At 46.1% G+C, this 24,105-nt stretch overlaps 1 pseudogene; it reads left to right on the top strand.

Annotated features, from left to right (window-relative positions):
* The first annotated feature begins 15,607 nt into the window (after positions 1-15,607).
* Positions 15,608-24,105, top strand: part of LOC129653410 (liprin-alpha-1-like) — a 32,435-nt pseudogene continuing 23,937 nt past the window's right edge.

Below are 24,105 nucleotides of genomic sequence, written 5' to 3'. Positions count from 1 at the left end.
CACCGCTTCCTCTGAGCCCCTTCTCCCCTCCTGATCGCGACAGGAGAGTCGATTCCCCTGCGTGGTCTGGAAGGGGTTCCCAGCCTTCCCGGCCCACCACAGGATGAGGCCGGTCTCACGAGGAAATTCGAGACGAGCCATGTGGGTGGTGCCACAAGCCGAACGCCCCCAATTCCCCGGTCCGCTCTTGAGAAGGACCCGAGGCCCGGACCCCTCCTCGAAGGCAACCCTGTGGGTGAAGGCACAACACGAAGGGGCACTGCCACCCCCGTGCATCGTCCGCAAAGACCCGTGGGTTCCACACACAGCTCGACGTGGGGCCTGAGACCCCCTGAGCAACTCGAGAGGCAAGCAGGGTTCCCTTCCTCAGACAAGACGAGGCCTGACTCTCCTGTCCCAACTCCGCAGGGACCCTGCGGTCGGAGTCCGAAACGGAGAGGAAGCCTGGGGTTCCTGCCTCCCCTCGAGGTGAGGCCCTCTTCCATTGCGCCAGACCCAGCGGAGTCCCGAGAGGCCCCGCCACCTCCACAGGATCCCTCGCCTCTCAGAGTCACCCTGGGAAGTTCCCTAAGATCCCCGGCAGAAGGCGAGGGAAACGAGGGTTTCCCGCCGCCCCCCGAGAAAGACCTCGAGAGTCCTTCTTCAACGCGTCTCGAGGCCCTAGTCCCCTCCCGTGACTCGAGAGCCATGAAAAGGAACAATACGAGTCAGTTTAACTGAGGTGGATGAACCTAGAAACTGTGATATAGAGTGAAGTAAATCAGAAAGAGAAAAACAAATATAGTGTATTAATGCATACACATGGAATCTTGTAAAATGGTACTGGTGAATATTTGAAGAGCAGAAATAGATACACAGATGTAGAGGAAGGTCTTGTGAACTCAGCTTGAGAAGGAAGGGTGGGACGAATTGAGAGTAGCATTGAAACATCGCCACTAGCATATGTAAAATAGCTAGCTAGTGGGAAGTTGCTATATAACATGGGGAGCCCAGCATGGTGCTCTGTGACGACCTAGAGGGTGGGATGGCGGGAAGTGGGAGGCAGGCTCACCGAAGAGTGGATAATATACTTATGGCCTATTCACGTTGTTGTATGAGGAAAACCAACCAAACATTGTAAAGCAGATATCCTTCAATTAAAAATAAATAAACACAAAAAAATAAAAAATAAATACAATCTGAAAACTATCATTCAACACATCTGTACTGTCATCTAAAGCTATATGGGATCATCTTCTATTCCCAACTATTTTTCCACTATAAGTACTTATAAATGTCATTAAAGGTTTTGAAAATATGATTTTAATAGCTACACAGTATTGCTTAATATCTCATACATAAATAATAAAATTTCAGTCTCAACATAGAAACATAATACCAAAAAAGGTTTCCATTCTAAACTAAAGCTTGAATTTTAATCCAGTTCAATGAGAATTCCTCTGAAGAGCTAAAATTCTTATGAAAAGGAAATTATGTGGAGTCCTTCTTGCTTTCATCTATTATACCTTATTCTCATCTACTTCTAAGGACTCTTGGACTTCTGACATTTTTGCCTTAGACTGTAATTTTTGACTGAGATAAAATCTTAAATTTAGATATTAAGAATGTCAAGAAGCACTCTTGTAAGTGTGAGTCACTCAGTCATGTCCAGTTATTCATGACCCATGGACTGTAGCCCACCAGGTCCTCTGTCCACAGATTTTTCCAGGCAAGAATATTGGAGTGGGTAGCCATTCCTGTACTCGAGGGGATCTTCCTGACCCGGAGGTCAAACCCTGGTCTCCTGCATTGCAGGAAGATTCTTTACCATATGAACCACCAGAGAACACTGACCCTGATGTACACGGATGTAAAAATCCTCAAAAGAATATTAACAAACCAAATTGAAGATACATTAAAAAGAATCATATACTATGATCAAATGGAATTTATTCTGTGCCTACAAGCATGATTTATTATCTGCACATCAATCACTGTGATACACAATATGAGCAAAATTAAGAATGAAATCATGTGATCTTCTCAATAATTGCAGAAAAAGCTTTTGACAAAGTGTCACATCAATTTTGGTACAACCTCTCAATACAGTGGTTATACATGGAACATCCTAAAGGGTATATAAGACAAGACCACAGGTAACATCCAACTCAGTGGTAAAGAGGCGAAAGATTTATCTAAAAGATCAAGAATAGTACAAGGATGTCCACTCTCACCAATCTTGTTCAACATAGTAGTGGAAGTGTCCTACCCAGAATAACTAGGCAAGAAAAGGAAATAAAAGCATCCCCATTGGAACAAATGAAGTTACACTGCCACTATTTGATTATGACAGGATTTATATGAAACCCTAAAAACTCCACCAACTAACAAGTATTAAAACTAATAAACTCAGCAATGTAGCAGGATATGAACCATCAGAGAGAGAACAGAACAGTACCATATACAAATGCATCAAAAAAAAAAAAAAACATGAAATAAATTTAACTGAGGAGCAGAAACACCTGTACAGTCACAGGCTCCAAGACATAGAGTCTGGGTTCAAATCCCACCTTACACTGACCTGCAGAGTGACCCAGGGAAAATCACACAATTATCTGAGGCTCAATATATTCAACTGTAAAATGGACAGAAACCCAGTTATCTCCTCCCAGGGCTGTGAAACTCCAAAGAAATGCTTATTTAGGCCCGGGCATTGGAGTATCTCCAGGAGCCTCTCCTTGTATGAAATTCCTCTAGAACTCGGCTCTCCTGATCCTGTGGGTGAGGGTCAAGTGTAGAGCCTGGGAGCCAAATGGGACTAGACAAGGACGAGGACAAAAAAAAATGCTAGTTCTGTGTCAGGGAGGGAAGCCACCTCCTTTTCAGATCTCAGAGTGGGGCCTGCACCGAGGGCCTGGGTGTTGAACAATCAGATGTGAACCCTGAACCCCCCACAGCAGGGATGGAGCCTTCCTGGCAAGAACCTTCTCTCTGGTCCAGTCTCCAGTGTGATGTGGTGCTGCTCCCTGAGTTCTCCATGTCTCCACCAGGCAAAGAGCTCTTGGGACTTGGAGGTCTATTAAACCACAGGTGCCTGAGAGTCAGAATGACACAAGGACTAACAACATTGAAAATTAGCTATATTAAAAAAAATGACAGAAGTACAGACGAGGTGGAATGAGAAGCAGAAGGATTGACTACCTCTCAAGCCTTTAGCAGAAATATCTCCATACCAGCTCAGCAGAGCCCACAGGAGGAAAATATAATGGAAAAGCAGGCTATGGGTATATCTGTACACTGCTGGGCCCAGGGACCCAAGTCCCAATCCACCAACATCATTTTGCATATCCAGACACCAAGAGGAAGAAACACAGACCTTGCCTTAGGAAGTCTCAGCCAGACTTAATATTGGGGTTGCTGAGCATGGTCACATGGTCACTATGGACTCAGCCCCTCCTCCGTGCTCACATCCTCTGTCCTCACAGAAACATACATGGTTCACTACAGAAAACCCTCTGAGGGTACTTGTGTATACTAGAAACAGGCAATGGTGAAGTGTGAAGACACAGAAATGGAAACATGCCTCTTGGGTGCTGTACAAATTTCCAAAGATCTGAAGTTCTTGATACTTGGAATTTTTTTTAAAAAGGTTCTTAATGTGTAAATGCAGAAAGGACATTTCCAGGAGAAAGGACAAAGGAATCGTCCCATTGGGAAAATTTGGTATCCATGTGGGAAGATAAGTTGGATCCCTACCTCAAAAAACACCACCAAACCAATTAGACACATACTAAAAACCAACAATTGCAGGAAAAACTACAAAATTTCGAACCATTTTTGATGAGGGAATATCTTTTCTTTAAATTGAGGTATTGTTGATTTACAATAATTTGTTTAAGGTGTGCAGCAAAGTGATTCAGTCTCTCAGGTACTTCTTTGTACAAAATTCATTCCCTTTGGGAGGCCCCTGGGCCATGCCCTCTACTCAGAACAGCTAAGAATCCTGAATAGGCAAAGCAGCATGTGGTGGTGCTCAGTGGGGGGTTTTAGACTGAATAAATTATTCTAACATGATACAAGAAACAAGCCCAGAGTTTAAGAAAGGATCTCCAAACCTATCTTCCAAAAGGAGGTCTTGCTCTCTTGATTGTCCGTACGTGAAAAAGCGCTTGGAAAGGGAAAAGGTGTGTCATGAATATTTGGTCTGCAGAGGGGACAAAGCGGTGTGTAGAGAGGATGCGCAGGCACGTCGTCCCAGTACACTCAGCACACAGACACAGTGACCAGACTCTCAGCCCTGCTCTGGGGGCATTGCACTGTCTTCACCCCTGACAGACTGTGAGCAGCTCACACTTGTCCAGGAGAGTAGGTCACATGACCTGGATCTGGCCAATCAGTGTATTCCATCCTCCCCGTGATTGGCGCTGACCAATCCGGAACCAGGGCCGGGCCTCACGCTGGAATCAAGGGAAGAGGAACTCTGGTTCTGCCAGAAGGGGTGGGGCCATGTGAGGTCAGGCCACAGCAGTGGGAGGGGCGTGAGGTCAGCCTGGGGCAGTTGGTGGCCTTCCCGCGCCCATCAGGGCAGAGCCACCAGCCTGAGAAGGAGGGCACCGCTGAGCCCGGGGGTTGAGAGCGCCGGTTCCTGCTGTGGTCCTGGAGCTCCACCTGAGACCAGAGGGAAGCCATCTGCCCGTGAGTCCTCTCCTGCTTGTCTGTCAGTTTGTTTGAACCACGCTGGATTTTCTGTCCAGCTGGCTAAGTGGAAACCCTGGAAATGCACCTGTGTGGGTTTGGGCTGGCTTCAGGGAAGAAATGCCAGATGATACTGGGAGGTATCTCTTGAAAGTGAAGTGAAAGACCCTCAGTCGTGTCCAACTCTTGGCGACCCCATGGGCTATACAGTCCGTAGAATTCTCCAGGCCAGAATACTGGAGTGGGTAGCCTTTCCCTTCTCCAGGGGATCTTCCCAGTCCAGGGATTTGAACCCAGGTTTCCCTCATTGCTGACAGTTTCTTTACCAGCTGAGCCACAAGAGAAGCCCAAGAATACTGTAGTGGGTAGCCTGTCCCTTCTGTAGCGGATCAGCATTCCCGACTCAGGAATCAAACCGGGGTCTCCTGCATGGCAGGAGGATTCTTTACAATCTGAGCTATCAGGGAAGCCCAGTATCTCTTAAGGCCAGCTATTCATTGTAGGATTACCCTAATTAGTCTTCATGGGATTAAGGTAGCAACCTGCTAAAGTAGCAATCGATGTCCTTTTTCTAGAGGACAAAACTGGGGCTCAAAGAAGGGGGTAACACAGCTACAGCAAGAAAGTGTATACCTAGACAAAACCCCCAGATCCTGCTGTTAGAACTCAGGGAAGCCATATGGTGTGGCTTGTCCTACTGTGGGGACCTGGCTTGGTAACTGCCTTCTGGCAGCTCTGAGACCCAAAAAAGCAATTTGCACTGGAGAGAGGAAGGACACGTCCCTCCATCCACCCCACCACACCCTCCGGGTACTCCCACACCCTGCCCCCTTTCTCTTGCTTTGTGAGGGAATAAGCGTCACACTCATGTGACCACAATGGCTGTCCACTGTTCACGAACTACCACCTGGAGCTGCTACCAGAGAGGCCAAGAGCCTTTGCCCCTGAGTATCTCTCTTTCCTTTGCACCGTGGGGGCCCTCCTCCACACCTGCACACCAGAGGCCTTTTCTGAGACATGCAGGGACCCTCCTTCAGTTTGCAACAGGTTGCATCCATCGCTGTCCTTTCAATGCTTCCCTTGACACTCAGTTCCTGAGCTCCTTTGTCTGCAATGAATCCAAAGCTTGGATCTGACAGGCAGGAATCTGTGTATAAATGACCTGATTAATCACTCTGTAGAGGCTATAGTGGGCTCCAGGGATCCGTAAGTAGGGCTTGGACCAAAGTGACTCCACAGCTGTTTTAATGCCTGGGGAGGGTCTGGCTATAGTGGGGGTGGGATGAGTCTCCTGAGGTTCTGAAGGCCCACTGTGTGCAGGTCCATGGTGCATGGAGAAGAGAAGGTGGAGTTCTTCCCTGGAGGTGGTCACAGCTCATGGATGAGCCAGACAGGCAGGCAGGGCACAATAGCACCTGAGTTGTCTTCATGAGTGAATGGTGTAGGGGCAGAGGAAGAGAACCAGGTCTGCTCCCTTATTGGAGCCCAGGGCAGGTTGTCACCAGACTAAACACTTATTATGGTGATGATCGTCACTGCTGTCTGCAAAGGGTTTACATTGGTGTGTGTCTTCATCAAGCGGTCAGGCCGTCTCTAACCTACACTGGCCATGGGCATTGCCTCTCCTTGGACCTTGACATGTTTCGTCTCTTCCTTACTGACATTCATTTCCAAGAGGGTTTTTGGGCCACAAGGATGTTGGGTTTTTCTCTAGCTTTGTCTCACGAGGAACACTTTTCCGCTTGTTGGTGTGGTTTGTTTTCCCAGCTCTCTTTCTTGGCTTATTTTCTGAATTTGTTTCTGCCAGAGGAAGAGCTCAGAATTTGCCTTCTGGCTGAGATGTGACACTTACAACAGCAATGCCTACCTGGCTATTATGACCAGATTTGCTGAAAGGGCTTTGTTTTGCAGAAGACACCTTGAAAGTATCTACACTGTCCTTTCAGATACCCAAAGGCTATTTGAAATGAAATAAAAAACAAGAATTCTCAAGTTTAGTCTTACAATATGTGGTTCAAGTGAACTCACTCAGTCGTGTCTGACTCTTTTTGATCTCATGGACTGTATCCTACCAGGATCCTCTGTCCATGGAATTTTCCAGGCAAGAGTACTGGAGTGGTACATTTCCTTCTCCAGGGGATCTTTCCAACCCAGGGATCGAACCCAGGTCTCCCACATTGCAGGCAGACACTTCACCATCTTTGCCACCAGGGAAATCCCCTGGAGAAGGGAAGCACTACCCACTCCAGTATTCTGGCCTAGAGAATTCCATGGAGTGTATAGTCCATGGGGTCACAAAGAATCAGACAAAATCTGATGACTAAACAACAACACTGAAGCTTCACCATTTGTCAAACAGAGATAACAACAGTATTTACACGATTGTGTGCATTTTAAGTGGCTCATTCGTGTTAAACTCTTTGTAGCCCTGTGAACCATAGCCCCTAAGATCCTCTATCTGTGGAATTTTTCAGGCAAGAATACTGAAATGGGTTGCCATTTCCTCCTCCAGGGGATCTTCCCGACCCAGGAATTGAACCCAGGTCTCCTGCATCTCCTACATTGGCTGTCAGGTTCTTTTCTGCTGAACCACCTGGGAAACAAGTCATTACATCACTGGGTTATCCTAAAGTACTTAACTTAGAGTCTGGCACTCAGGAAATTCTCACTGGTGATGTGAATATTCAGTCATATATCATTATCGTTCATATGATAATGAAATGGCCATGCTCACAAAGGAGAAAGTAGAGCCTTTCCAAGTCCAGTTAAATCCTTTGCCACACATATCTTTTTAAAAACTTCTTGACTTTGAAATGAACATCAAACATAAGTACATTGATTATGGCCTCCAGAAAAGATCAAGTTGTACCAATAAGTGACAAGGATTCTTCTCCCAGTTCCAATATGCATGCATTGTTTCCCCGGCACCACCAAGCACTTCTCTGGTGGGCTCAGAGAGGCTGAGTCACTCACCAAAGACAACACAGCAGCAGACCAGGACTCCAGCCCAGGTCGCTTAAACCACAGCTCCCTCCTGTGCCCATCTGACCTGCCCCTTGAGGGCAGCAGGAAGATCTGGGCTCCCTTGGCCTGAGCCCCCAGGCCTGCCTCCCCTCATCTGCGCTGGGATGTGTCCATTCCCAAACCATGTGCTGTGTCCCCCAGCCCTGGGCCATCATGTCAGGCTCCAGGATCCCTGCAGGTGAGCCCCATGCCTACCACCACACCTCTGAGCCCTGCCCATCTGGTCTCTGTGCCTGAGTGTCCTGATCCTAACTGTTTTCTTGAGGCAGCCCCAGGACTGAGCCCTGCTTCTTCGAAGCTCCCTGCACCAAGCCCAGTGAGGCTCTGTCCTGTGGCCTCATGACAAGTGTGGTGGACTGAGTGGTGGCTCCAAAAGCTGTCCATCCTTCTGCAGCCTCCAAAGGTGGCCTTATTCCAATGAAAGGTCTCGGCAAATGGAAGTAAGTTACTGACCTCTGCACCAGATCACCTGGGATGCATGTGGACCCTAAATCCAATGACGGGTGTCCTTGGAAGAGGGGAGGGGGTCCTCTGAGGCACAGAGCCACCCAGGGGAGAAGGATTGTGCAGATGGACGCAGAGGTCGGGGTGATGTGGCCACAAGCCCAGGGAGGCCTGGGGTCCCCCAAGGGCTGGGCCAGGCCAGAGGGACCCTCCTCTGGAGGGAGCTCAGCCCTGCCCACACCTTGACAGGTTTCTGACTCCAGAACTGGGGGGCAATGAATTTGTGTTAAAGCTGTCCAGTCTGTGGCCAGTGGCTGCAGCTGCCCCTGGACACTGAGAGTGAACTTGCCAGGTCCAAGGTGAGACCAGTGGCAGGACCCGCCCCCCCACCCCCCTACCCCAACACACAATCTTGTCATGAGGTTAAATGAGTTAATACGCCCAGATGCCTGAATCAGGGACTGACACTTGGATCTCAGCCCCTTCACTTCCTCCTCCTCGTCATCATCACCATCATAGTAAGCGGCCCTCATCCACTCATTCAGTAGACACTCAGCCCTCCTGCAAGGCCCTGATGTGGGCAATGAGGCCAGCGAGCTGGGAGGCTCCGCACAGGATTCACCCTGCCTGCTGGGGCCACATGGACAAGGCCTGTGCAGTGACACAGAGGCCCCGGGAGAGGCTGGATCCTCCAGTCGTGGGAGGCACAGGAGCCTCAGCATCAGAGGTGGAGAGTTGAGCCAGGTTCATCCTGGGGGGTGCAACCCTTCACTCAAAGTGGGGGAAGAACCCCACATGGCACCCGGTGTCCAGGAGCCTCCCCTTGTCCTGGTAGGCTGTGGGCAGAGCCATGGATGACCAGGAGTCTGCATCTCACTAGGGGCTGAAGCTGGCACTGAGTGAATCCCCAGTGAGGATTTAAAAAAAAAAAAGCATCCTAAGTGACTTGGGCTCCATTGCTTTTTGCCAAAAACCTACAATGGTCCCAAGAATTTTGTACACTCCAAGGGTGGTGACTGGACGTGGAGCCCAGCACAGACCCAAGTCAGCTTTGCCCTGAGTCCCACGGGCCAGCCACAGCATCCCCCTTCCATGGCCTGGCTTTCTTCTGCCAGGACCCCCAGAATGGTGGAAAGGCAAGTGTGGCCTCAAGCTGAGGGGCCCAGCGTGGGCTCCAAGCCCCTGGGAGTCCCCTTGGAACGTCTGGTGGACCTAGTTCCCACTGCCGTCGGGCAGCTCTGTCTCAGGGAATGTTGTGTTTCTTTGCTTTCTGTTGTGATGGGGCACCCCAGTTATCTCGGGGCGATTGGGAAGTCTGCTGGTGTTACATGCTCCTACCTTAGATGGGGAAACATTATTGCTGCATTGACACTGCTCACTCGATACTGGGAATCTGTTAAACACAAATGGCAAGGGGAACAGAGAAAAACAAAAAAAGAAAAATGGAGAATTGCTGGGTTGCTTCAGGTCTCACCTGTGATTAAGAGTGTGTACAGCCTGCACGTGAACCTGGGTTCCCACACCTACCAGCTACCAGGTCCCAGGCGCTGATTTTAGACCCCCCAGGTTCACTAAGGAGTCATTGACAGATACAGTTTGTGTGTATTTTAAGTCTACATTGTGATGACTTGATGCCCATAGACATCGTGGACTGATTGCCCAACATTTGCATCGCCTCACACAGTTAACTCTGTGTATGTGTGTGTGTGTGTGTGTGTGTGTGTGTGTGTGTGCGTGTGTGTCTTTTATGTTGTTCTTATAATCCATGAGCACAATATAGATAGCCCTCCATTTCTGTAGATCTTCTTTATCTTAGAAGTTTATACTTTGCTGTATGTTTTGCACATGTTTAATTAGATATCTTGATATTTTCAGTGCCATTATAAATTCCTAATAGATATAGAATTGACTTTTCTATATTCACTTGCTAAATCCATTTATTTCAAATAATTCTAATTGTATTTATTTATGTATACACAATTATGTCTGCAAATAAGTGCTTTTTTCCCCCTTTGCAACTATAATAACCCTTTTCTTTTTCTTGCCTTATTGTACGGACTAGGATCTCCAGTACAGAGTACCTTGGTGAACAGAAGTAGTGAGAATAAGTATCCTTGCTCTTTCCCATTATCAGAGGAAAAGCTTTCAGTATTTCACCATCACACATGATATTAGCTTTTTTGTAGATATTTTTATCAAAATATGTAAATTCTTGTTAGTTTACTAAGAGTTTTTTCCTAGTCATGAACTAAAATTATTACCTTCAATTTTCTTAAGTTTATTTTCTGCAGATTTTGAAACAGGTGGTTTTTCTTTAATGTGGTGATTTAACTTTTAAAAAATTTTGTGATTCTAAAACAACCCCAACCTGATCTCGATGTATTCTCCTTCTGTTGGGCTTTATTTGTTAGTGTTTTATTTAGGATTATTTCATCTATACTCAGAGTCTGTAATTTTACTTTCTTGTACTTCTTCCTTGTTGGTTTTAGTATCAAGGTTATGCTAGTCTTATAAAACAAGGTTGGAGAGTGTTCCTTGTTTACTCCAAGAATTCCTGTGAGATTGCTGTTTTCTTCCCTAGAGTTTTGGAAGAATTGATTGGCAAAACCAGTTGGCTTCATTGTAGTGCGGCTTTTAATTTCAGATGTAATTTTTTTCATGCAAATAAAATTTTCTGATTTTGTATGTCTTCTTGGGTCTATTTAAGTAAAGCATTTCCCCCCTGCTAGGAATTTATTGAGGCGAGCAGACTCTCCAATTAGTAAGTGAACTGTGGTTCATAATATCTTTCTTATCTGCAAGATGTATTGTCTCCCCTTTTAAAAATCCCTGATGCTGGGGATTTGTGCTTTGTTTCTTTCTCTTAATAAGTCTCTCTAGGGGTTTATCAGTTTTATCAGACCTTTCAAAGAGCCAACTTTTGGCTTTGTTTTTTAAAATTTTCATATTTACTTTCTGTTTCCTTATTTTCTGCTCCTTTTTTTCCCATCTACCTTGTGTTTCATTTGCTTTGCTTTTTTTCTGGTTTCTAGGGATAGAGGCTTAATTGATTTTTAGCCTTCCTTCTTTTCCAGTATATGTGTTTAAGGCTTTAAGTTACCCTCTAAACACAGTTTGCTGCATCCCACAAGTTTGAAGAAGCCAGATTTCATTATCTTTTATGGAAAAGTATTTTCTAATTTTCATTGTGTTTTTAAAAATTATTATTTATGAAATTATTCAAGCAGTATGTCATTTAACTTCCCAATGTTTGGGGAGGTTTTTCTAGTGACCCTTTTTTGATTTCTAGCTTAATTCAACAAAGAGCCCTGTCTTTGTCTTTTTGGGCTACTGTTATAAACACCGTAGGCTAGCTGATAAACCACAGAAAGTTGTTTCCCATAGTCCTGGAGGCTGGGGAGTCCCAAGATCACCAGCAGCTGCCATGTCTGGTGAGGCCTATTTCCTGGTTCCTAGACTGCCTGCTGTTCTCCCTGTCCTCGCAGCATGGGAGCCCATTCCCCTCTTGACCTGACCCCTCCCAGAGTCCCTGCCCCCTAGGAAGATTACCATGTGTGGGGTGAAGTTTGAGGGCACATAAACCATCAGCCCATTGCAATCCCTAAGTATACTCTGCATTATTACAGTCCTTTGAAATAATTTGAGCTTTCCTAATGGTCCAATATATATTCTTTTTGTTATATGTTCCTTGAGCTCTTGAAAATAATATGTATCAGTGGGAATGCAATGTTCTGTGTGTATCATTCAGATCAGGTTTGTCACTCATGTAATTCAGATTCCGGTAGCCACGTTGAGTAAAGGCAGAAGTAGGTGAAATTACCTGTAATATATTTTATTTTAACACACCCAAAATATCATTTCAGTGTGTAATCAACATGATAAAACCTAATGAAATAGTTCATATTCTTTTTTTCATGCTAAGTCTTTAAAATCTAGTGTGTGTTTCATGCTTGCAGCACATCTCATTGTAGAGCCAGCTGCATTTCAGGTACTTCATGGCTGCAGGTGACTTCGTACCAGGGAGCCCAGTTCCACGAGAAATGTGTCTTTAACGTCTCCCACTGGGATTATGAGCTTGGCTGTCACTCCTTTTCTATTTCTGTCGATTTTTATGTATTGATGTTAGGTACATTCAAATTTAGAATCCTCATATTCTTGCTATACTGAGCTTGTATCAGTATGAGATGCTCCTTTTTATCGCTAGTAATGCTTCTTTCTTTAGACACTATTTGACAGTGATATTGCCACATCACTTTTCTGTCCTTGTTTGCCTGGGTATCTTTTACTTTCACCTGTCTAAAAGACCTTCCATCTTAACATGTACCTCTGTGAATAGTGTATGGTTTTCATTGTAATCAGTTTGACACTTTATCTTTTAATGAGAGTATTGGCTCTGTTTATAATGTTGATATTTCAGTGTGTAGACACCATGTTGCTGTGTGTTTTGTTTGTCCCACCTATTCTGTGTTCTTTTCTCTTGTCTTCTTTTAGAAGTATAAAGTGTTTTTCTAGTTCTCTGCGCCTCTGTCAGGTTGTTGGATGTACATTCACAGATACAGTGTGTGTTTTACATTCAAGTCTAACTTAGTACTTTTACTGCCTCCCTGACACGACTGTTTCCTCCTTGTCACTGTTACACTTTAAACTGTTATATATATTTTTGGCATTAACATCATTGTTTTGTAGAGTTAATATTTACCTATTTACCCTCACAGTTACCTCATTGTTGGTCTTTTTATATTTCCATCAGAGACTACTTTTCTTTTTCCCAAAGCACTGCCTTAATATTTTTTTTTTTTAGTTCATGTCTATGGGTGATGAGATGTCTCATTTCCATTTGCCCTAAAAGTCTCTATTTTGCTTTCACTTTCAAAGAGTGTTTTTGTTGGGTATAGAATTCCAGGTTGGTGGTTATTTGTTTTTCAGCATTTTACAGATGCCAGTCCATTATCTTCTGACTTCCTTGTTCTTGAAAAGTCAGCTCTCAGTGTTGTTGTGCCATTAAAAGCCACACCATTTTTCCTCTGAGCGCTTGAACATTTTCTTCTTGCCTTAGGCACCCGCAGAGCTGCTGAAACCAATGTGTGGTTTTAATTTTTGAGTCAGTGGTCAGATTCTTGAACCAACTCTTGCCACTGTCCCTGTCAGTCAGTCCAGTCGCTCCATGTCTGACCCGTTGCAACCCCATGGACTGCAGCACGCCAGGCTTCCCTGTCCATCACCAACTTCCGGAGCTTGCTCAAGCTCATGTCCATCGAGTCAGTGATGCCATCCAACCAGCTCATCCTCTGTCATCCCCTTCTCCTCCTGCCTTCAGTCTTCCCCATCATCAGGTTCTTTTCCAATGAGGCACTTCTTTGCATCAGGTGGCCAAAGTATTGGAGCTTCAGCATCAGTCTTTCTGGTGAATATTCAGGTCTGATTGCTTTAGGATTTACTGATTGGATCTCCTAGCAGTCCATGGGGCTCTCAAGAGTCTTCTCCAACTCCACAGTTCAGAAGCATTGATTCTTCGGTGTTTAGCCTTCTTCATGGGCCAACTCTAACATCAGTACATGACTACTGGAATTTAGTAGTCAAATACTATCATAGCTTTGACTAAATGAACCTTTGTTGGCAAAGTAATGTCTCTGCTTTTTAAAATGCTGTCTAGGTTTGTCATAGCTTTCCTTCCAAAGAGCAAGCATCTTTTAATTTCACTATGTGCAGTAATTTTGGAGCCCAAGAAAATAATGTCTGTCACTGTTTCCATTGTTTCCCCATTTATTTGCCATGAAGTGATGGGGCTGCATGCCATGATCTTCATTTTTTGAATGTTGAGTTTTATGCCAGCTTTTTCACTCTCGTCTTTCACTTTCATTAAGAGGCTCTTAGTTTCAACCCCTGGAGACATTTCTAATTCCATTTTCTGTCTTTTTTCCACCATGAGGGTCCCCACTTATAGTTTTAACAACGTAGTTTAACAATAGGCTCCTTCAATATATTCTATACTTTTTTTCCTCTTATATATATTTTAACCGATCCATCCTTCAGTTCACTGATCCTCTCTTCAGCTACGTACAATCTGATGTTAAGCCCAGAAACTGAGTTCTAAAATTCAGTCACTGTTATTGTAAAGTTCTAGAGTTGGTTTTGATTCTCAGAAATTTTTCCTTTTGTCAAGTGTATTTTTGAACAGGTGACGTTTGCATCTGATACCTCTAGCATACCTCTGATATGCTGATATACATCTGATACCTCTGGATCTGGTTCAGTTCTTTTTCTCTTGGTCCTGTTTGTTGTTACACCCTTTTTTGCTTTTTTGGTTGCATGTTGGACATTAAATTTGGAAAAGCCTAGAGGTTCTGAGTGATGCTGTCTTCTCCAGAGTTTCCTCTGACGCAGAGCTGCAGTGGGGACAGAATTGTCTATTCACTCAGGTCCTGAGAGACTTGAGGCTGGGGGGTCCTTGTAAGCTCAGTCTTAGCAGCCTTCACCCACCTCCCCCTCCCCGACCCCAGGGAGGAGCTTACCAGTGTCAGCGACACCCTGAGCCTCCACCGTGCATCCCCCACAGGGCAGAGTAGTCTGGCAGCCCAGGGTCGAAGTTAAGAGGGCAAGTTCGCAGGAGGTTGAATGAACCCCTGTACCCACTGTGGGTTCATTTTAAGTGCCTGGAGCGAGGTTGGTCAAGCCCTTGCTGAGCATGAGTAAGGGAGTCAGTCAGGAAGGACTGTGCTCAGGGTGAGAGTGAGGGGCAGCTAGCGTGGTGAGTGGGTTCTGGGGCACTCAGCTGGGTGGGTTCTGGGGATGCACTTGAGTTCAGGGGTGCCCTTTCAGTAGCCTCACTGGAGGCTTGTTTCGGGGTAGAGGGTGCAGAAGCCCACTTAGAAGATGTGCTCATTCCCGGGGTGGTGGTTTCTGAAGCAGTTTATACTGGTTGGTTCGACTGTGACCCAGTACCTTACAGGGTCATGTTTGACAGGGGGCCTGAGCTGTGGGCACGGCCTTCCTCCCACACCCCACACTCACCTGTCGTCTTTTTGGCAGCCCCTTCCCCCTCTCTGCACCCTTAACGGTGGGCCTGAGCCAGGTCCCCTGTTACCACGGAGCCCCTTGTGACTGAGTGGGTTCTGGTTCCGGGCTCCTGGGAGATGTGCTGGAGGCAGAGCCTTTGTGCCATTTCTCCTTGAGACAGCTGTGCTGGTGGTCATAGTGTGAGAGCAGTGGTCACAGTGTGAGAGTGGTGTCTGAGAGCGGTAGGTGTGAGAGTGGTGGTCGTAGTGTGAGATTGGTGGTAATAGCTCGGGAGCCAAGGTATCCTGCCATGAAACAACGGTTGCCCCCGAGTGGAGATGAGGTAGAACGTGGCCTCGGCTCAAGTCCTGGAAGCAGAGTGGCCTGAGGTGAGAGCAGCCGGGGGGCTGGGCCCGTCGGATTGGCCCTCACCTGGCAAAGCGTTGAGGTTGTGTTTCATTTTGTTAGCATGGTTGTGGGCCCTACCGGCCAGGGTGTTTTGGCCTTAGTGGGCAGGATCGACCCCAGCAGGTTTACCTTGTGAGAGGTTGTGCAGGTGCTGTGTGGAGGATGGGCAGGGGCCCCACAAGAAGGGAAACACTGGCTGGAGGAGTCACTGGGGCACATGGACAGCTATAGAGTCAGTCCTTGAAGCAGAAAGGCTAAGCCCCTTAATGTCTCCCTTCTTCCAAAGAAAGGATATACTGGCTGGAGGAATCTCTGGGGCATGAGGATTGAGCTAGAGAGTCAGTCCTTGAAGTAGAAAGCCTAAGCCCATTAATGTCTCCTATCTTACAAAGCACAGACCAGTGTGTCCAGTATTTTAATGACAGGTACCTAGTGCTTACGTGTATCACATACACCCTCATAGCTTTACATGTCCACCACATGCCTCTTACAAGTGCTGGGCACTGTTTTGGGGGCTGAACACTCAGTATGTAGTAGGGAATATATAGCCCAGGATCTTTTTATTTCTGCAAAGAAAAATAGAAGAATGAAAGACTCTGTGTGGTTCGGTTTGAGCAAGTTCACCATGTGGATGGCCCTGTGTGCACACAAATTGTGGTAAAATACATATAACATAAATTTAACATTTTAACCAGTTGATTGAATGACTGGGTGACTTCAGTGGAGTCAGGCTAACAGATGGCCTTGAGGTGTCATCCGCCTTTTTCCCAGAGGAACACTCCAAAGCCTAGTGGCCTTGTAGACCTTCCCTTTTTTTTTTTTTTTTTTTGACTCTCCCCAGTGGTTCTAGGTCACTTGTCTGTGTGTCGTTTAAGAATCTCTTTATCCACTTTGTCGTTAGGTTTATGTTTTGGAAAGTTTCTCAGATGTCCCTGGGTCTTGAGAAGGCAGGCTTGGATTCCAGGTTCTCCCCTGCCGCATGCCTGCCCGGTCGAGGTGGAGGCTGAAGACTGGTCTGAGTTGTGGTGGTCTGTGTGGTCTTGGGGTCAGTGGACCCCCTCTTCTCTGGAGGGGCAAGGAGATACTTTGTGTAGAGCCTGGAGAGACTTGACAGGGTCAGTCTTCACAGTCTCGCTCTCTTTTTAATTTATGTTTGCATTTAGTTTCTCATTTAACTGTTTTCTAGGAGTTTCTAACTCCTACTGAAGAACTAAAAATATGCAGGGAGCAGCTTCTTAGAAGAAATTGCTGAGCTGAAAGCAGAAAGAAGCAACACCAGGGTCAGTAAGGGGATTCTCATGTGTTGACATTTGCCCCACGGGGGTCACCACTGGTCTCCGTGTTGCTGTCTTTAAATTCCATCTGATTTTCTTTTTTTTTTTTTTTTCAATTAATTTTATTTTTTTAAATTTTATTTTATTTTTAAACTTTTCATAACTGTATTAGTTTTTCCAAATATCAAAATGAATCCACCACAGGTATACATGTGTTCCCCATCCTGAACCCTCCTCCCTCCTCCCTCCCCATTCCATCCCTCTGGGTCATCCCAGTGCACCAGCCCCAAGCATCCAGTATCGTGCATCGAACCTAGACTGGCAACTCATTTCATACATGATATTTTACATGTTTCAATGCCATTCTCCCAAATCTTCCCACCCTCTCCCTCTCCCACAGAGTCCATAAGACTGTTATATACATCAGTGTCTGTTTTGCTGTCTCGTACACAGGGTTATTGTTACCATCTTTCTAGATTCCATATATATGCGTTAGTATACTGTATTGGTGTTTTTCTTTCTGGCTTACTTCACTCTGTATAATAGGCTCCAGTTTCATCCACCTCATTAGAACTGATTTGTTTTCAAGTCATTTTTCATATCTTCCCACTGAGCAAACCAGGGTGGATCAGCTCAGGGTTCTCATGAGTGTGAAGTCGCTCAGTCGTGTCCACCTCTTTGCGCCCCCGTGGACTGTAACCCGCTAGGCTCCTCTGTCCATGGGATTCTCCAGGCAAGAATACTGGAGTGGGTTGCCATTTCCTTCTCCAGGGGATCTTCCCAACCCAGGGATCGAACCTGAGTCTCCTGCATTGCAGGCAGACACTTTATCCTGTGAGCCACCAGGAAAGTCCTCATAACTCGCTTCAAATGTATGATGAGAGCTAATGTAATTTTAGTACATTTGAGGCGGGAGTTCTCTTAACTTACATTTTTGTCCATGCTACACTTTGTGTGGGATCTTAGTTCCCCAATCAGGGATTAAAACCCATGACCCCTGCAGAAGTGCGGAGTCTTAACTACTGGGCCACTGGGGAAGTCCACTCTAACTTTAGACTAAACTTGTGGGATTCCGATGTGCCTTAGCATGTTTCCAGCTATACCGTGAGGCTGAGAGGAGTTATTGGCCCTGAATTCGAGCATGAGGTTGAAGGTGCTCCTTTGGCCCTGCCCTGCAGCTGCTGCTGGAGCACCTGGAGTGTCTGGTTTCCCAGTACATGCCATCCCTCCAGATGACGGCGGGCAAGCAGCAGGCTCAGTCCACAGCTGGCATGACCAGCGAGATGGAGGTGCTCAGGGTGCTGAAATTGCTGTTTGAGCGCCACAAGGCCCTGAACGAGAAGATACCAGCCACCCGGCCGTCCTGGATTTGTACACTTGCTGTCTTGTTAGGTGGATAATGCATGTATTTATGTAACTAGTTGATTTTGAGCTTCTTGAATTCTTGTATATACATTTTTTCTGTAAGAAGTCAGAGTTTTATATGGTTAAAAATCAGTGCCTGTGTACATGCTCAGTCATGTCCAAATCTTTGCGACCCTGTGGACTGTAGCCCACCATGCTCCTCTCTTCATGGGTCTTCCCAGGCAAGAATACTGGAGTGAGTGGCCATCTTCTACTCCAGGGGATCTTCCCAACCCAGGGGTCGAACCTGCCCTCTTGCATTGGCAAGCGGATTCTTTACCACTGAACCACCTGGGAGGCCCCCAGTTAAAAAGTATTAGTTGGCATAAATGTCTCAAGATTTATTATATTCTGTATATCAATTTGCAGTTAAAAACTGGGTAATAGAATTAATTTAGGATAACACTTTGTTCTCTCAAACTTAGAATTTAAAGCTGTTAACAAGCAGATTTTCTTGACGTTAAGATCAATGAGAGACATTAAAGGTATTCTGTTACAGTATCCATGTATTAGGGTGAGTATACACTAAGAAGTGTACTAACGTATATACACACATCAACACACAGTGACTCGGCCCCTTTTATTTGAGTTGAGAGCGTGATTATGAGTAGCACTTGAAAGGTGTAGTTTGTTAGAAGAAGAATTAGGTGCCACACATAAAGAGGTAAGTTTGATCAGTCATCGTGTAATTTCAGTTAAGGGTTTGTCATTTGAATCCTTTCATTTAAAAAAAGAATGAAGACTGTAGTGGTGGGCATCAGATGTTATTTATCTTTCTGATTGAGGCCCCGCCCACCTGGGTTATTTTAATGACTAGTAAACTAGACTTGTGGCTCAGAGCTGCAGGATCTCTTAAGTACCCCTTTGTCCAGTAGAAGACAAATTCTGACTCTAATCACCTGGTTGTATTCGGGATGGATAGCATCACCATGTATTTTCTTTTTATGTTGTGTTTTCAGTTTTGAGTTGAGTTTTTCCAGGTGGAGTTTTGCTGTCTTTAGTTATTTCTTTACTCTGATTCGATTTTTTGGTTTTAGCAGATGATTCTTAAAGAGGAGAATAACCAGGAAAAGATACTAACGGACGGGGTGCTTGATGTAAATCACGAGCAAGAAAACATGCCAAGCTCCAGTGGAAAGGCAAGTCCTTGGTCTCTCTCTCTGTCTAGTTCTCGTCTTACCATCCAGTCTGTGTGAGGCTGTTGGGACCTCTCACCAATGCACCATGTAGGTCTGAGTGGCCATGAGGGTCCTGTGAGCTCCCAGTTTGACCTCACTGATTGCCTGGAAGTGCTGTATTCCCTCCCTCCCAAAACTAGGCTATCTAAGGCATCGTTTCTCCCTTAGAGACCCTCCGACGACTCTGTAAGCCACGAGGAAGACCTGGCTAAGGTGATTGAGCTCCAGGAAGTCATAGACAAGCAGTCTCAGGAGCAGAACCAGATGAAGGAGCGCCTGGCAGCCCCCTCTGCCCATGTGACAGAGCTGGAGGAGGACCTGGACACGGCCAGGAAGGACCTCCTCAAGTCCAAGGAAGTGAACACAAAACTGCAGTGGGATGTCTGCGAAGTGAGTGACGGTGGCCATGTCTGTTGTCCTGAGGTGGAATGTGGGTCCCTTGTTCTCCCGGTGATCTCAGCCTTGGGATGGCTGTGTGAATAAGAGCAGAGCACTGGCAGGACCGCGACTGGCTGCCTCCCCGCCTCTGCATCGAGGTCTCTGGGGTAGAAGAGGCCTGGTCCAGGCGGTCCGTTGGCAGTGGACAAACATGAGGGCAGCCCTGGTGCTGTGCTGCACCCTGGGTGTGGACTTCTTATTTCTACAAGTTCTAGGGGGCCCAGTATGTTCCTTTCTTTAAAATTCATTCATCCATTCATTCATTTATTGGCATATAGTTGCTTTACACTGCTGTGTCAATTTCTGCTGTACAGCAAAGTGGATCAGTCATATCTATCTATCTATCTATCTATCTATTTATCTATCTATCTATCTCCCTGTCTTTTAGATTTCCTGCCCATTTACTTCACCACAGAGCACTGAGTAAACTTCCCTGTGCTGTACACTAAGTCCTTACTGTTGACTTTATGTGTAGTATCAGTACTGTATATGTGTCAACCCCAGTCTCCCGGTTCATCCCCGCCCTCCACCTGCCTGTCAAATGTGTCCCTGATGATGCTGAAATTTCCTTCTGATTCACTCAGGCGAGTCTGGTGACGTCTGTGGAGCCTGTTCTCTCAGAGAAATGGGAGCATGCTGCATGGGCTCTGCTGAGGCAGCTTGCCTGGCCATCTTCTCTAGTTTTCTGAGGTTCCGCTCCTTGAAGGGATGTGTGACAGTGATACCGGTGGTCAGACAAGTCGAGTGGCGCTTGCTCACCCTCAGATCCTCAGGCCCAAGCTCTGTGACCCATGTGGAATCATGATGTTTCCTGTGGTCGTGTCTGTGGGTGTCATGATTTATGAGAAACTCCCTAGGGGTCACTATGAAAACAGAAGAGTGCTGGGGGCTCAGGCCTCCCCCTGTGAGCCTCACCTCTCCTCTGTGTGCAAACAGAGTACCCACCCTGCTCCCCCTCCCCCGTGAGACCGTCTCAGAGAGAAGCCCTCGAACGTGATACAGCAGGTGTACTTGTTTAGTAGCTTGGTGTGAGTGATTCTGTGTGAGAACTCAAAACAGAAATATTTGCAATGTTTGTATAACCTGTTCACACTACTCTTTGGCAACAGGAGATTAGGTGGCAGAGTTTAGTACATATAGAATTCTGGGAAAAGCGTTTTTAAGACCTTTCAACTTTTAATGTTAGGACTTCGCCCACATTGGTTACTTAGTGACCAGGGAGGGACCTGAAATGGATTTTGAGCTGGCGGACAGGAGTTGCACCAGCAGCAAGTTCTGGTCCTGGTTTGATTGTTTCATACATGTGGTGTAACTCTGCTTTAAGAACTAGGCTTGAGAAGGCTGCTCCCAGTTGTGTTAGACTTTGACTTCTGTTTCCACTCGTTAATATTCTTAGTTTAATTCTGAGGAAATTGCATGAGATTTTTCCAACTTTTACCCGAGGAAACGAGACTCAGAGTTCCCCATTGGATCTGTTGAAGGTCCCTCCCTGTTCTGGGTCAAGCCTGCCTGTATGGTGTTGCAGACAGAGGTCCTGCCTTCATGCCAGATACCTTTCCTCATGGAATTCTTGCAATAACAGGGTAGTTTAGTATACTTTTTGTTTGCTGTTTGGGTTTATTATGTAGAAAAGAAGCTTGGTAAACCGAGTGGCTGGACAGAACATTAAGACAGATGGGTGCCAATCGTGGCAAATGTGACCTTTGAGGTAGGCGCGTTTTTGCTCACATCTGAGAAAACTGCCATGTCTAGGACTTTAATTTTGAGGACATTAACTTTGTTTGATTTGAAACTTAGGACGACATCAATGATAAACTTGAAAATGAAATTGCAAATAAGGATTCTATGCATCTACAGGCAATGGCCTTTACTGAACTGTGTCTGACTTTTATAGTAGTGAATTACTGAGGAAGGAAGGTAAAGACCTTTTCATGTGACCCCCACGTTGGAAATCAAATCCCAGTGTAAAGTTCCTATGACCCTAAAATATTGCGTTCAAAAGTGTGGATGTACTCATGGTAAATCAGCTGTACTGGAAGGAAATACATTTTTAAAAAATTGAGGGTGACTGCAACTTACAGGTTCAAATTATTTGGGACTTGGTTTAACCATTTTGTGGGATTCCATTCCTGACTCTTTTGTTTTACTTGAACGTGAATCTGTTGGCTTGTTAGTGTTTTTTACTGAAAGAGCAGAGAGCAGCAGGGAACTTCACGGCAGCTGGCTGCCTGTTGGGAACTGGGGTCACTGTGACAAAAGGCAGGGTTAGAGCTCCGGTCTGATTAGGGTTTGTACTTCCAGTGATTTGGTGAGCCTTACTCGCTCCTGTTCCCATGTGGTCTCAGATAATCAGGACTTAACCAGGAAAACCAAATCTGGCTTCTCCAAAACAAAGTGAGTCAGTCTGGCGTGTGCCAAAGTGTATCATTGTCCCCACCACAAAAATAAAATACTAGAAAGCCATTGAAATGTGTGATGTGGAATGCTAATTAAGAGCATTACGATATACAAAATAATGGCTGTAAAAGGCAGATCAGAAAATACTACATACCATATGTTATTGTTTTCTGAGGGTTTTAAAGCATATCATATTGTTTGTGTATGCACATAGAGTAATACGCACACAGAAAAAGTAAGAAAGCTGCTTAGAAACAAATGCTAACCTCTTAGGAACCTGAGCTTATAGATACTTTATTATTTTTTTCTTTTTTAAAAAAGAATATGTCTAAATGTTCTACATTGAAAGTTTTTAAGAGTAAGAAGATATGTTAAAAGAATAATCGTGCATTTACAAATGTTAGTTGACTGGCATTTCACCAGGCACGCTCTTATCAGGTCTGTATTTCAGAGAAGATGAAAGCCATATTTTGGCTTACACACCCGTGGCCATCTGCAATCGGTAGGGTTCCCTTCAAATGATGATTCTGGTGATGTTTTAAGAAGGGTCTGTAGTGAACCCTTCTTCCCTTAACTTGTCAATAAGAATGAATAAGATTCTATAGAAAACTGATCTTCTGTAATATATAAAAACTTTTTTGTTGTTTTTTAAAGACGTATTTGGAGAACGTTTAGGAAAAGCAAATACTGTGGCAGGAGGTGTTCTGCTCACTGAGACCAAGCCCAGGAACACTGAGAGAAAATGTACCCTGACACAGCTTCCAAAACAGAACAAATCCAGTAGACACGTGCATTTAGGTTTTGTCTCAGCTTACTTAAAGTGACAGTGGCTACACCACTCAGCCTGTTTTGATTCTCTGCTCTCCCTTTGTAGACAGAGGATAAGAACCTCCAGTTGCAGGAGTGCCTGGAGCTGGTGGAGAAGCTGCAGCAGACTCTGTGGAGGGTGGAGACGCTGCCCGAGGTGGAGGCCAAGCTGGCGCAGAGGGTGGCCGCGCTCTCCAAGGTGCTGCTCTGGTCCCTGGGGGGTGGGGGCGGGGAAGGCCTGTTCCCGTGCTGTTCCACCGTGCCCCTGCCCGTGCTGCTCAGTCTGCACAGGAGCGCAGATGCGGGGGTTGTGCTGCCCGTCTGAGATGGGAGCGCTCCCTGAGTGTCAGGCAGCCCCCGCTTCTGTGTCATCCCTACCTTAATTTCCCTCCAGTTTTGTCCTATGTTCTGTGTGTCCCCAGTACGCTTCAGCTCCAAGTCACTGCTGCTCAGATTTGAGTCAGCAACTCAAAGCCTAGCAGGATAGAGACCTAGAAAACTCCCATTCTTGTTTAAGAGATGGCCAAAATAGCTCTGTAATGAACACAGTTTTAAGTCTTTATCCATACACTTGTTGAAGAAGTCACAGCAGGGCACGTGCAGACCCAGGGTCCCACTCCCAGCTCGCCATCCCCGGGAGCCCATGGGTGAGAGGACGCATCCTGGGGATGTGGTGCTGCTGGGGGCATCATCCCCACTGCCAGCCAGCAAGCCATCCCGTCCTTCTCATGGGAAAGGTGTTGCCCCGCGCTGCCGATGGGCACTGGCTGGGCATGGAGAGTCGGGCCGGGCCTGTGCTGGCGCGGCTGTCAGGATCGTTGCCCAGAGCTCAGTGAGCAGCTGAGGGGCCATCCAGTTGGCTGTGTCGGGTGCTCACAGACCCTCCCAGAGCAGGGTCACTAAGAGCCACCAGGTTCCAGGAGCCAGCACGGGAATCCCCACCCATGACAAGGTCATGTGGGAGAGCTCTGATGGGCAAGGCAAGTCGAAGCTCGAGGGCCCCGCCCTGGACCTGCCTGAGCGTCTACCCCAAAATCAGAATCTGTCTGTTTTACTTTCAC

This window comes from Bubalus kerabau, chromosome 1, assembly GCF_029407905.1.
Source record: "Bubalus kerabau isolate K-KA32 ecotype Philippines breed swamp buffalo chromosome 1, PCC_UOA_SB_1v2, whole genome shotgun sequence".
Taxonomy (NCBI): domain Eukaryota; kingdom Metazoa; phylum Chordata; class Mammalia; order Artiodactyla; family Bovidae; genus Bubalus; species Bubalus kerabau.
The sequence above is the reverse complement of the archived record's forward strand: the minus strand, read 5'-3'. Positions and strand labels throughout refer to the sequence as shown.